The 11,160-nt window shown below is 45.6% G+C and overlaps 1 protein-coding gene across 1 annotated transcript in view; it reads right to left on the reverse strand.

Annotated features, from left to right (window-relative positions):
* The window catches only part of PEA15 (proliferation and apoptosis adaptor protein 15), a 44,224-nt gene extending 33,342 nt beyond the window's left edge, over positions 1-10,882 (reverse strand). Inside the window, exon 1 of the mRNA XM_075192283.1 lies at positions 10,582-10,882. The gene's annotated coding sequence lies outside the window, so the exon portion shown is untranslated. The remainder of the gene's footprint in view (positions 1-10,581) is intronic.
* Positions 10,883-11,160: the final 278 nt, after the last annotated feature.

The raw sequence follows: 11,160 nt of genomic DNA on the forward strand, positions 1-11,160 counted from the left end.
CCTCTTTTATCAGCCAATTTCTGTTAAAAGTAGCTGCAGTGTTCTTCAATGGAATTACTGACTAGAAGTCTGTTGTTAGCAGGGAAATATCTCCCCCCCAAAATCAGAACTTCATGTCGAATGTCTTAATTTCATGATACATTCCTGTAATATTACCATATATATTTGTGAATTTTATCAGTAACTGTTTAATATAAGTCAACTTGACGTTTATGTTTTATGGTCCTTTAAGGTGGACCTTCTCACCTGCCCACAGTGGTGGAAGCCATTTTCTGGGGTGAACTAGTTTGGTCAAGGAGCCCCATTCAATGTATAGGACTTCTAAAAAGAAAAATTGGAGGAATCGCCCATAGCAACCAATCAGATTCTACCTCTCATTTACCTAGTACGTGCAAGAAAATGATAGCTAGAATCTGATTTGCTGCTATGGGCAACACCTCAGTAAATCAACACCTCACACCTCATCTCAGTAAATCAACCCCATGGTGTTTTTTCCGACCTTGGGTGACCCAAAAATTTGCCGTCGGGCCCACAAAAGTCTACTTATGCCTTTAACCAAGTCTGTCCAGCTTCGCCCTCCAATCGTCCGAGAGATAACTCACAGATTCCATTTGCACCGTTTGCGCCCATAATGAATCCTTTATTCCAGCTAAATAAACACAGATAGATTCACAGGTGCTCACGTAACTGTGTTATCCGCATGGGGGAAATCTTGTTAAACACCCACACACACACACATATACATCAGAACATTGATCTCCTTTCCGTGATAGATTATCTCGTCTCACATCCAGTGTGTCTGCACATTTCACCGTAATGCAGATCTGGTAATTGGAAAGCAAAGTAACACGTTTATTTTAAAACAAATGCTACCGTAATTCTCTGCAGAGATTGTAATAAGGTAACATCACTAACTGGATGATAACTAACGAACGAATGATACCAGTAACACACAATAATAACATTAGCCCACAGTCACAACAATAAAAAGGTCACACATAGGATACAAGGTAATAATACTATAACGTAGTGCAATGGTGTACCATATCCCATAGCAACCAATCAGAAATCAGCTTGTATAAGCCTATTGTAGCCAGGGTAATGAAAGCAGATATCTCATTGGTTGTTTTGGGATTATTACATATGCTCTATATGCATTGCTGTAATAATACGTTTTTAAGATGGATATAAACTGATTTATTTTTATATATTCTGCAGGGCGCGGTGGGTCGACTCTGCCATGTCATTTTTAATATGCACCGATTATAGTCTGGTTTAATATTCAGTAAATAGTTTTAAATGCATAGGCAATGTTTAATTTGTAGCTAAAAACATACTTGCCAACTCTCCCTGATATAGGGGTGATCTCCCTCACTCCCTGAAATAGGGGTGATCTCCCTCACTCCCTGATATAGGGGTGATCTCCCTCACTCCCTGATATAGGGGTGATCTCCCTCACTCCCTGATATAGGGGTGATCTCCCTCACTCTCTGATATAGGGGTGATCTCCCTCACTCTCTGATATAGGGGTGATCTCCCTCACTCCCTGATATAGGGGTGATCTCCCTCACTCCCTGATATAGGGGTGATCTCCCTCACTCCCTGATATAGGGGTGATCTCCCTCACTCTCTGATATAGGGGTGATCTCCCTCACTCCCTGATATAGGGGTGATCTCCCTCACTCTCTGATATAGGGGTGATCTCCCTCACTCCCTGATATAGGGGTGATCTACCTCACTCCCTGATATAGGGGTGATCTCCCTCACTCCCTGATATAGGGGTGATCTCCCTCACTCTCTGATATAGGGGTGATCTCCCTAACTCCCTGATATAGGGGTGATCTCCCTCACTCTCTGATATAGGGGTGATCTCCCTCACTCCCTGATATAGGGGTGATCTCCCTCACTCCCTGAAATAGGGGTGATCTCCCTCACTCTCTGATATAGGGGTGATCTCCCTCACTCCCTGATATAGGGGTGATCTCCCTCACTCCCTGAAATAGGGGTGATCTCCCTCACTCCCTGAAATAGGGGTGATCTCCCTCACTCCCTGATATAGGGGTGATCTCCCTCACTCCCTGATATAGGGGTGATCTCCCTCACTCTCTGATATAGGGGTGATCTCCCTCACTCCCTGATATAGGGGTGATCTCCCTCACTCCCTGATATAGGGGTGATCTCCCTCACTCACTGATATAGGGGTGATCTCCCTCACTCCCTGATATAGGGGTGATCTCCCTCACTCTCTGATATAGGGGTGATCTCCCTCACTCTCTGATATAGGGGTGATCTCCCTCACTCTCTGATATAGGGGTGATCTCCCTCACTCTCTGATATAGGGGTGATCTCCCTCACTCCCTGATATAGGGGTGATCTCCCTCACTCCCTGATATAGGGGTGATCTCCCTCACTCCCTGATATAGGGGTGATCTCCCTCACTCCCTGAAATAGGGGTGATCTCCCTCACTCCCTGATATAGGGGTGATCTACCTCACTCCCTGATATAGGGGTGATCTCCCTCACTCCCTGATATAGGGGTGATCTCCCTCACTCCCTGATATAGGGGTGATCTCCCTCACTCCCTGATATAGGGGTGATTGCCTGGAAAACACCCCCCCCCCCCCCTCCCACGCACACACACATCAGCCTGTGCACCTGCCAGCTGCCAGCTCCCGAATCACTGATAAAATACTTTGTTTTCTTAATAAACATTGTAGCAGGCAGACTAACCCCTTGGGCCACAAGAAAATGGCCGCTACTCATAAACGGGGACAGCTGTTGCAATTCGTTAATGACCTCTAGCACTTGTCCCATCTTTGCTATGAAACCTGCATAGTTAACTTTTTAACATGGCTGGTGCTGGGAGCTTCTGCAGTAACCTGGAAGTGAGTTGTGCATTAATGCAGAAAGCTGCTGTGTGGGGGACAGAAATAAGGAGGTAATTTATACTCATCACTTCCTCTGTATGTCACAGACATGTATGAATAGTGTACAGGACCCTGAGCTGTCTGCTTGCTGCAATAGTAGGACTAAGCTGGACACCTCCATTACTTGGTATTTGCTGTTGTCCATATGCTCCACCACTCACAGATACATCATTAGTAAACTGCATCTATCAAAATTACTTATATTGACTAATATAATAATATAGGGAACAGTGACTAATGTTACATATAACACTGCTTACAGCCATAGGTTTATGTAAGTACTGGTTTCTTGTTAAGGATATCAGCATTTACTGCTGGATGGAGACCTGGGGGGGTAGATTTACTAAACTGCGGGTTTGAAAAAAGTGGAGATGTTGCCTATAGCAACCAATCAGATTCTAGCTGTCATTTTGTACAATGTACTAAATAAATGACAGCTAGAATCTGATTAGTTGCTATAGGCAACAGCTCCACTTTTTTCAAACCCGCAGCTTAGTAAATATACCCCCTTGGTTTCCCTTAAGGTTTCCATGGGGTCTCTAATAATTCATATGCTGTATTTTAAGTGTGTTTTACTCCGTGCTGATTGCCTGGACAGGATTTTCTGGAGCATGTTGGAATCAGCAGCGTTTAGTTCATACTCGCCAACTTTAGCACATTGGCGTCCAGGGGGGAGGTGGACGCGTGGGGCGGGGCTATGCGAATGGCGTCATTTGGCCCTGCCCCCTAAATGTTTATAATCAATTTTAACCTATAAAGGCAGGGGGCGGGGCCGTGATGACACGTGAATCGCGTCCTAAGCTCCACCCCCACCACTTACGGTATGATTTATTTTCTACAACCTTGACTGAGCCTGGAACTCACAGTGATTGATACTGAGTAATTTCATATATATTTTGCATCTGTTGGCACTAGACACATTGCTGGGTTTCACTAGATCATACTTGCCTACTTTCAGCAAGCGACGTCCGGGAGAGGGGCGTGACTAATGGGCTGGAGGGGGCGGGGCGCCTCGAATCGCTTAATTTTAGTCCCGCCCCACGAGTAAAATGACCTTTTGTCGTGGGGGGCGGGGCCAAAATGGCGCGATTCTCGGTGAATCACGTCATTTTAACAACGGAATTTCGGGATGCAGGAGAAATGCCAGCTCTCGGGGGAGACCCGGAGACTGACCCGAATTTCGGGAGTCTCCCAGACTTTCCCGGGAGAGTTGGCAAGTATGCACTAGTTACGCTCATGTCAAAATGAATGACATGGAAGGGGTAATTTTTTTTTTTACTCAGTCCCACTATCCTGCACAGGTAGGACTTTGTACCCGACAGTAGGGACAGTCTGCAGGTCCCCCCATTGTGCAGAATAAGCAAGATGGAAGAGGATTATTTTTGTTAAGCCCCAGTCACGCCTCTGCAATGGGCTGACCACACCCTCTCAACATTCAAACATTTGGAAACTCCCCCCTCTAGAAATCCTGCGTTTGCCCCTGGGGGGTGCAAATCTATCTATTGTTTTTGCATGCAGGGCATATAATAGACACATGACTATCACTGTTAAAGTGTGAAAATTACTTTTAACTGCATAAAACATCATGCTGGCTGCGTGAATCTCTGAGATCTATATCTCTGTGTGTTTCGGGCACATTAACTATGTTATATCCTGAAAGCTGAAAAGCAAAATTAGCTAAGGATTCAGTCAGTGAATCCGCCTTGGAGAGTAAGAGTTAAATCTGTTCGTTCCGAATCACTAAATAGGAAGCAGGCATTTTAGGGAAATGCCTGAGATTTATTTTTGGCTCCAAAAATACCCAAAACCTTGGTTCCTCTCTTAATTCAGGGGAAAAGAAACAGCGACCAAACTCTTAATGAACAGGAATATAAAGTTGATTACAGTCAGACCCTGGTTTGTGGAAAGGCAGAAGCATCAGGCAATGCAGTTTTTATTTTTTTATATATATGCATTTTCCATTCCATAAAATTCAAGCAAGCTTGTGGGAAACCGCACCCACTTTCCTATTAAGCCACACCCATTTTGTGGCCCACGGGAGGTTGAAAATGTGCCAAATTAAACCCCACCCTGAATCTTCCGTAAATGCCCCTTTTTGTGTGCTGAAACTCCGCCCACTTTCAAATAAGCTCCACCCCCTTCAAGGGCCATGAACCGGTTTAGTTTGGTAGTTCGAAAATATTTCCCATCCTTAGACAACTAAAATTGACAGGTTTAAATGTGTCCTTCTGCAATGTTTATTAAATAAGTTGCCTTATCTACCTGTCTTTCTTCTCTACGTATCAGCAAAGCCTTTATATCATCCAGGCAGAGTCGTTAGTTGCATTTAGACATGGCCCTGATCCGCTCAGTATATACGGTTGTATCCTATGCACGGAGCTGAGCTCTACAGTATACGAGGGGGACTAAAATAATCCTCTCTGCCTGTATTTTGTAAAAGCCTTGTTGAAGAAAAGAGAAGGGAGCCGGACCGATTAAAACTTGTCCCAACCGCACCTGATCCACACCCAGCTCAGACAAGTCAACGTCCCTTTTGATTGCCGAAACCCGGGACTGGCCTGTGAAAATTGGGACTGTTGACAGGTGAGAGAGTTCCAGAAAATAAAAAATATAAACAAAATAAGCCCCACCCCCAACACACCCAAATCGGCCTTGATCCGCCCCCAAAATAACCACTTTGGCATGAAACTCCACCCATTCCGCACAAGCCCCACCTTTTTATGAGTCCACAATTCGAGACTGTCCCCTCAAAATCAGTTGGGCGGCATGATATAATGTCCATTTTAAGGACCAACTTGATAACTCGTCACTTTCTTCTTTACATCCGCGGCGTCACCTCAATATTAAAGTGTACCCATCATCTACTAATATTGGCGGCAGCAATCGTCTATGCCGAACGTGAATGAGAATGCGGGCTTTCCATTCTTAACGCCTCAGCGGTCAGCTGATCAGCAAACAAAATGGCTGCCTCCACTCCATGCAGCCAATGAGGAACACTTTTACATGAAAACGGTGGGAGCGACCTTTAGACATGAAGCAAACGGGAAATAAAATCTATAGCGGGCATTCCGCAATAAGCTTGGGAGCACTACAATCCCCAGCATGTCATAATTACTGGAGATAGTGTATTAGTTTTGCATTTTAAATGCTCCATTTAAACAACGACACCTAATGCCTAGTTAGAAAGAATACATGGTAAAGAATTGCATTTAGCGTGCAGGAAAAAAAATAGGAATTACATTGAAAAAGTACTGAAAAAAACGGGGACAAATTTTTAAAACCTTCACTAGAAAATAGGGACGGTTGGCAGCTATGAATAATCTGCATTCCTGTAGTCTACATACCCGCACACAAATAAACTAGTTCTGTCTATACTCCACAAACAGGTCAGGAGCTGCTTTTCAGCATTGTCATTTGTCATACATAAAATATGGGCTCTTAAAGGTACAGTACACCCGGCTTGGGTGTACACCCCTGAATTCTCCCTTCCTTCCTGTGATATTCACCAGAGATCCTGAGGTCTCACAATCGGCCTCACTTCCTGCCGGCTGTGTAGGGAGTATAAATACCAGCGTTATCTGTGCATGTTCGGCTTGCTAATGTTACACAGAAGAAGGCAGCTTTCTGTTCTTTCATTCATTCAGTGTCAGTGCCCCTTGCTTTAACCCCCTCCCTACCGGTGCGGAGTCAGCTGTGAATCTCAATTTGAGGTATTTGATTGCTGACAGTCCCTTAATAAATTAGGGACACTGGTTAGCTCTTTTCTCAGTTGAACAGCGATTTAAAATGAACACCTCATGTCCTACCTCACAACTGTCCCGATTTAGGCGGGACTGTCCCCATTTGTCCCGCCGTCCCGAGCAAGAAGACTTTTGTCCTGACTTGGGGACAGTTGGGGGGGTATGTCCCACTGCGTGATGCCCCGTTAATGCTGCGGCAACCGAAGGGGTGTTTTTAGGGGACGGAAGGGGGCTGGGGAATCTACCTAAGCATTGGGCTTTCATGGTTGCTATGGCCGTGGCCATTGTAGAGTGACCTCGTATCCTTCTTGTACTCCGTCCCAAATCGCGAATCAAGGTTGTTGGGAGTTATATTATTTCAGACTCTGAAGGTTATTTACAAACATTGCTTAAAGGTTCTTATCTGCACTACCTCTTAAATTAATGTTTATCCAAGGTGCTCCTTACCCTTAGCAGAGACCAGAAGGGCGCCTACCTCCGCAGCTCGCCCCACCCATTGCGTCATAAAGCCACACCCACCTCAGTGATCACCGAGTGGTCATGGCCGCCATGACAGCGTAAGACGAAACGGACGGTGTTAAGAAGTCACCTCCTCTTTTCATATCTCCCAGAAGTGAGGTGTGAAAAGTAGGCAGGTACGCTGTACATAGCGGAGGCAGCCATTTTGTCTTGTGAAGCGATCATTCCTGAGAAAACGCTCTGTGAGCTCACCAGGTAATAGCAATCTCGCTGAGGCATCGTGAAGCACTCAAGTCAACTCTCTGGGACGAAATGGCGGCGTCAACTTTCTGTAGCTGGTGGCTGCACATCCAATCAGACTGTAGCGCGGTTTGCGAGTTGGCCGAAGTCACCTGACTTGGCATTGAAGAGGTTGGAAACGGCAACGTCAGCCCCAGCCCGTTAGCCAGCGCAGCTTGTACGGGGCACAGAGGAAACAGATGGAAGAGCAGCAGAAATAGACGGACATAAGTCACATCTGGAGGGGGTTATACATTGAGCGGAAGTCTTCAATCTGTGCTTTGAAGGGCATATAAACCTGAAGTACATATTGATCCAATATGAAAAATCAGCTGCACATTTTTGCAAATTCCGCTCCTTTTTACTTGCAACGTCCACAAATATATATGTAAAAGTTTACATGCCTTGACAAGACCTTTTTGACATTTAGGGCTAGATTTACTAAGCTGCGGGTTTGAAAAAGTAGGGATGTTGCCTATAGCAACCAATGAGAATCTAGCTTTCATTTATTTAGTACTTTCTACAAAATGACAGCTAGAATCTGATTGGTTACTATAGGCAACATCCCCACTTTTTCAAACCCGCAGCTTAGTAAATATAGACCTTAACCTTAGTGTATACCTCACTGCAAGGTCTTATTCTCCATCGGCCGTTTTAGGCTCAGAAAGGCTCTCTGCAGTATCCTTCAATATGTTACTGGCAAGAAGTCTTATGCGCCTATATAGATATCCCCCCCCCCAATAATCAGTGTTGACTGACATATCGTCCCCTTCGGCAAGCTACGGGAACATTTACTTATTTGTGGGTGTAGCGCTCCTTCAGCGTTGATCCTGATATGACCATTCAAAAAAAAAAAAAAAAGGGAACGATTTTCTGGAACGGAGTCATGACGAAAACTCGGTTTTCAGTCAAAGCGACACTTCCCTAAATGTTATAAACCAATGATGAATCTAAGAATTTAGGTGCATTTCGGTAGTACAGCAAAACTTATAGTGTCCGGCCCAAGGGCTGTGACTGCGCAGGGGCGAGACTAGGGTAAAAAGCAGGTAGCTCGGTGACCCAGCCAAAGGTAGCTCACTATAGGACCGGCCCGCCGCTGTCCCCTACGCCAGCCTGGCCCTCGACCGCGTGAACCGATAGGAAGCCGCAAGCGCGGATCCACCCCAGATATAACAAGAATCTTTTTCTGGTACTTTAGAAAAGAAGCACATGAGCCCTCAAATCATGTTTTGGCGTCCAATTCCTGCGGCTCCGCTAAGCAGAACTGAACGGGTTATTGGGAATGCCGCGCTAAACTCGTAAAAGTTGCAGATGTGTCAGTGGATTATCAGTAAGCCATAAACTCTGCACTGTAGTCATTATAGTCTGCACGTCTCTGGAATTACCGTAGCCCCACAGAAGCGGCTTTTATGCAAGCAAAACAGGAAATGCCAATAATGCTAGTAACTAGTTTAGGCACGGCGTAATAAATAAGTGCCCCCCCCCCTTGTCACATGCCAGCCCCACACGTGACTGAATTTTTACATTTGACACATGGACTTCCCAAGATAAAGCTGTAATGTCGGTTACTGCAAATTTCTATATCATTATTCTGTATCAGAGATAGGCAACCTGTGGCTTTACAGCTACCGTGGTACTACAAGTCCCAGTACGGCCACATATGTTAATCACAGAACCCTTTGTGGTATACATATCGGTTCTTATTGTGTGTTAGTATTTTGTGTTGTGTGTATGTTTTCTATATTACGCCTTTGTTCTCCCATCACTGTGTTTTAACGCTCTGTGTACTGTATTTTCCACACGGATGTGTTGCTGGATTGCACAGAGTGAGCTGCGTTACATCCTCCCAGAGACGAGCTGGAGGCTGCCAGATTGACATTATTGTATAATAGCCTGGGGAGTACACTGTACAATAGTCTTTATCGCCTGACACAGGAACCCAGCTCGGACGTCCTCTTCCCAGCCTGCCCCGTAACGTCTCTCCCTGCCACACGCCCTAACTTCCTAAAATGACTTTGCACTGATAGATCATCATCATCATCATCACCATTTATTTATATAGCGCCACTGATTCCGCAGCGCTGTACAGAGAACTCATTCACATCAGTCCCTGCTCCATTGGAGCTTACAGTCTAAATTCCCTAATGTACACACACATACAGACAGAAACAGACAGACTAGGGTCAATTTTGATAGCAGCCAATTAACCTCTTAGTATGTTTTTGGAGTGTGGGAGGAAACCGGAGCACCCGGAGGAAACCCACGCAGACACAGGGAGAACATACAAACTCCACACAGATAAGGTCATGGATGGGAATTGAACTAATGACCCCAGCGCTGTGAGGCAGGAGTGCTAACCACTAAGCCACCGTGCTGCCCCAAATTGTCTAACGGGAGACTTTTATTTTTTCTACGCCCAATGCCGAGGGCGTATCAAGACAGGGAGGGGAGGGGGGTGTTACCGAATATCTGTGCATCTTCTACCACCCAATAAATGCCCCGTGTTGTCAGCGGTACCTCAGTATTGTTGGTAAACAATGGGTTAACAGAAAGCCCCATGTCGCTGAAATCTCCAACCCTGCCTGCCGTTGTCAATCTCTTCATCATCCATCCAGACATTAACCTTCTAATTCCACCAGATGCCTACAGAAAGTTCCTTCATGTCAAAGCATCTCCAGAAAAGGTGACCAGATCCCGCAAGTGTCAACCCCCCCCCCCCCCCCCCACTTCCCTCCCTGATATCACATATTCATTTCCTTCCCAACGTTATTCCTTCCTGGCAGTACAGGGATGGGGGACTGACCCAAATATCCGGGAGTTGGCAACTATTTAACGAGAGGCTCGGAGGCGTCTCCGAGCGAAAGTTGACTAACTGCACCCACATGCTAGGTGAGGGAGCTTCATCATTAAAGTTCTGCTAGATGGACGTGCCCATTTTATGGATGGACATAGACAGGCTACGGCCAGATGTTTGAGTTTTCATCTAAAGATATCACATTTCACAGTGAGAGGACAAGTATAAAGGCTGATTTATGAGAAACGTGCCCTCTATCCCCACACCCGTCAATGCCAGGGCAATGAAAGTATGTGCTGCCACTCCCAACACACCCTTTTCATGCCATCCCCGGTGCCCTTAATTCATCATTTAACCCCCATCCAAGAAGCAGAAGTCTTACCGTGTCCTCTCTTGTCAAGCTGGGAAAGTGGTTTGGTGGAACCTTGGATGGGCAGCAAGTTGTCCTCTCTCCGTACCAGATCCAAGTCCTCTTCTGGTCTCGCTGCCCGGAGATGAAAAGGCTGCGTAAAATGTCTTGGTTTCAGCGAGTGACTCAGCTGATAGATCCAACTGCTGCTGCTGACTCTGTCTGCAAAGAAATTCCCTTCCCCTACAGACAGAACTGAATTCAATGTGGTCTCACTCCACCCTTTGTACTGAGTGATGTCAGACTGTGCGTGTAGATCTGTGAGAGAGAGAGAGAGAGAGAGAGAGAGAGAGAGAGCGAGAGATGTCTTTGTATTAATTACTACACACCCAGCGAAAGAGGCAACATCTATATAGAGACGTAGAGGAAGTATGCAATTTGGGGCTGGAGTGGAGGGGTTAGTGTTAGGATATGCTTAATTGGCTGAGAGAGGGGATGTGCTAGGTAAATAGACTGCATTTTAAAAATGTAGTGTTTCCAGCTGTCCCTGATTTTCAGTGACGAATCTAAAGATTTGTCCCTATTTTTCGCAATACCAAGCATTTCTGTAGC

Source organism: Mixophyes fleayi, chromosome 12 (assembly GCF_038048845.1).
Source record: "Mixophyes fleayi isolate aMixFle1 chromosome 12, aMixFle1.hap1, whole genome shotgun sequence".
NCBI classification, from domain to species: Eukaryota; Metazoa; Chordata; class Amphibia; order Anura; family Limnodynastidae; genus Mixophyes; species Mixophyes fleayi.